Below are 4,177 nucleotides of genomic sequence, written 5' to 3' on the forward strand. Positions count from 1 at the left end.
TATAAGGGAAATTCTAAGGACACCCACAAGTGTCTAACACTCTTGTTCTGATTGGTAATGGTGTAGGGTTGGACGTTGGGTATAGAATTTGGGGATATAGCCGAATAGATCTAAGATGGTCAATGCTAGCCATAGCCGCGAGTGGGGTTCACTCGCGCTGAGGGAATTGTGTGCAACTACAGCCACTGAACCCTCCACACGACTATGACTAGCACTACTCGTCTAGGGTTGGGATAGCTTTAAGGACTAGGGGTGCATTTGGTCCGGATATGGTTCGAATATGATGCTTACCATATCCATATCTACTTACCAATATCGGATACGGATATGAATACATATATATCTCAATAAGAAAAAAAATTCATATTCATATCCGCTAAAATCAGATACGGTTATGGATAAACATGTGGATATATAAGCGGATATGCATGCAGATACAAAACGGGTATGAGAAAACTAGATAGTATTGAGAAAAACATAGTTCATGTGATACAAAAGAGTTTGTTAATATGTTCATTATAATTGAAAAACTAAGTTTAGACATCTTGATCATCATAACTAACCACAAATCCATAATCAAATAATCGAAACTATCGTAAAAATATGACAAATATGTATTCGGATATTTCAAACACGGATACAAATATTTCACTACAAAATCATATCTGTCATCTTAACTTAATTATCAATTATAGATTTGAGTAATTATATATGCATTCTAACAGATAGGATTACAAATGTTTTCTCGAATATAGATATAGTTTGTACCCTTATTAAGAACACGTGTCCGGAGTAAAGCCTACATCGCTAAACAGCGAGTGCCCGCAGCATTGCTCATTATACAAAGGGAACATGCACTTTTTTTTTAATTTTTCTTTCCTTTTTCATTTTTTTCTTCCAAAAACTATACATTGAGTACTGGCACTTCACGGACTTTGCTGCAGAATACTACGGTCCCATCAACTACCTCGATGGGTCCCATTAACTTATACTCTTTTTGCCCGAATTTATCTGCTTTACAGAACCACAGTTCTTTTTCCGTAACAGCTCTCGCGATTTCCACTATTTACATTGAAGATCCTAGAGTTACGGGTTGTACCTTATCCGCAATTATTTCAAACGTTGGCGGTATTTTTACTATCTAGTCACATCGTTATCCTCTACTTTTACTAGCAGTCAAACCTTTTCTACCATTCCTATGGAAATACCTTATCTGTTATTTTCACTTGTTTACAATTTTACCCCTATATTAGTACAAATGCACGCGCGTGCCAGAAATAAGGCATCTCCTACGACGTGTCTTCAGCTTTCGGTAGCCTTGTCAAGCGTGATGGATGAGAACTGGACTTTGTCGTTTAATGTAGCATAAAATTCAGAATGTAACCTTAGAAAAAAGAATTACATTATGAATTTTATTTTAGGACAAAATAACTATTTTCTTTTTAAAGCATTGTTGAATTTTTAAATTACTTTTTAAAGTATTAGTTTACTTATTTTACCCTTTAAAATATATTTATAATTTTAATATGATTATTTTGCAAGTCTACAAACTTATTAATGATGTAAAAAAAATGATTTTTTGTATTTCTTCATGGGGTTTTATCAATTTATCTCATTTTCTGCCAATTAAAGAATATGTTTAAACTATTTTCTCCAAATTTTTTTTATCTTTTAACCTTTTTATGAATTAAAAAATATTTTTTTACATTAGCAAAACATACAAGGAAATAAAGAGTATCATGTTAATTATATTAATTTATTAAATATTTGAAAGTATGCTCACAAAAAGATGCAAGGAAAAAAAGGAATATCATGTTATTAATCTATTAAATATTTGACAGTATGCTCACAAAATTATCACATTGTGTACATATACATAGTTTAATGGGAAAGATTGATAAATTAATATTTTATAAGAAATAACTTGAGAGTTCACTAAGAGCATCTCCAACAGCTTCCCCATTTCCCACTTTTGGAGAATTTAGTTAGGTTTTTGGTCCAACAGATTCCCCAACTTATTCCCCAAAATAGGGATGGAGGAGAAAAAATGGGGAAGCTTCCCCAAATCTGCTGCATTCTCCAAATTTTTGGAGGAAAAAAGGATTCTTTAAAATGGGGAAGCTGTTGGAGTTTGTGTAAAAATAATTTGGAGAATATGACTTTTGCTTCTCCATTTTGGAGAAAATTTTAGAGAAGCTGTTGGAGATGCCCTTAGAGCATCTCCAACAGCTTCCTCATTTCCCACTTTTGGAGAATTTAGTTAGATTTTTGGTCCAACAGATTCCACATCTCGTTCCCCAAAATAGGGATGAAGGAGAAAAAATAGGGAAGCTTCCCCAAATCTGCAGCATTCTCCAAATTTTTGGAGGAAACAAGTGATTCTTCAAAATATGGAAGCTGTTGGAGTTGGTGTAAAAATAATTTGAAGAATATGACTTTTGCTTCCCCATTTTGGAGAAAATTTTAGAGAAACTGTTGGAGATGTCCTAATGCCTTAAGGAGAAATGATGATTTTATCCTTGGGAATTATCCCAAATCATTATAATTGCATTTTACCAATCAAAATGTAGGTAACTCTTAATTTAATCTTCTGCTGTGTAACTCCTCTTAAACAAGTTAGGAACAGAAAAACTAGTCCAACATTAAACATAGTTCGACCAAAAAATATACTAGGACTTAAAATAGTCTTGTAAGGCTAATTTCTGGCCTTAATCAACTTATGTTTTACCCTCCTCTTCGTCCAGAATTAAATTGATTCATGTCAAAACTAATTTTGGAGGAGTTGTCAAATTACCTCTAAACGTTAGGGAGTAAAACTTTAAATATTTGTTATGTGCTGTTAAAGAATTTTTTTAGGGAAATATGTCTTTAGCACACGTAATAAGAATACCAACAACCACACTACTACGCCTTTGCCGTGCATTAGAATGGAACCCAGGCTCCCTTACAGGGAAGCGACACGACTTTTCTATGTGACCTATTCCGATACATATAAAAAAAAGTATATTCTATTATTTCGAAAATCTATTTTTCAATATATTTCATTGATTTTAGAATCCGATATTGTTTTGTTCCAGCAATTCAATAGAGAACGAATGCGAGAAAGGAAAGGGGTTTTCATTTCCAGTCTATCATTATTTAATATTTAATTTAGGGGTAGGAAAAAAAGAATTTTCTTTTTTTTTGTTTGACCCGTTAATAGATATACTCTGGAATATGAGTCAGAGGACAATTCAGGGTTCAAATGTTTATATAGTAAGAACTAGTCGAATCGAACTCTAAGTTGCTTCCTTTATTAAAGAAATTTAATTTTTATAAATTACTAAACTGTCTTTGATTAGCTAAAACCAGCATTGATGTTGCCCTACATCTAAACTATGATATTCCCTTCTCCTTGTGGCTCATTCCTCTCTCCCCGTCCCTCATCAATTGCTACTATTTTCCATCCCATGAAAATTCAAATTTCTAGTTAAAATAAAAAAGGAAAAATTGTGTCAATGCGTCAAAAATAAAAATTTATTGTGGCCCAGTCCTATGTATTATTTCCCATGTACTTTAATCACTAAAAACATAAAAGAAATGGATCACCTCCTCCAGCCTAAGAGTACCTTTTATGTATACATATTTCACCCTAAACCCTAACTTACCTTTCGCTCTCCAACCATTATACCTCTCTCTCTCTCTCTCTCTCTCTCTCTCTCTCTCTCTCTCTCTCTCTCCCCACACCATTATACCTCTCTCTCTCTCTCTCTCTCTCTCTCTCTCTCTCTCTCTCTCTCTCACTCCACTGATTCTCCCTCATCTCAACCATATTCAATAGCCTTTGCTGCAAACAAATGTCGCCATCACTTTGTCTAACTTCCTCCCCTTGTCGCCACGATTCCACTGGCAATCAAACCCCCTCCACAAGACCTCAAATCAACTCCTACTCCATTCGTCCCAAATCCCCACTACCAATTTCTCTTCCACATTAACCCTCCCCCCTCATGGCCCCTAACCATAATTCACCTCCACCGCAATGACCCTATCATTCCTCTCTCCCTATCCTCTGCCATCACACCACCACCAAAGAGATCATCATTATCTCACCTCTGCCTCTTGTCGTTGTCCTTGAAGTACCGGCTCCTATTGCCATCATTCCCCCTCCTCCATCCTCTCCCCCGCTCTCCACAATCCA

This window comes from Asparagus officinalis, chromosome 8, assembly GCF_001876935.1.
Source record: "Asparagus officinalis chromosome 8, Aspof.V1, whole genome shotgun sequence".
NCBI classification, from domain to species: Eukaryota; Viridiplantae; Streptophyta; class Magnoliopsida; order Asparagales; family Asparagaceae; genus Asparagus; species Asparagus officinalis.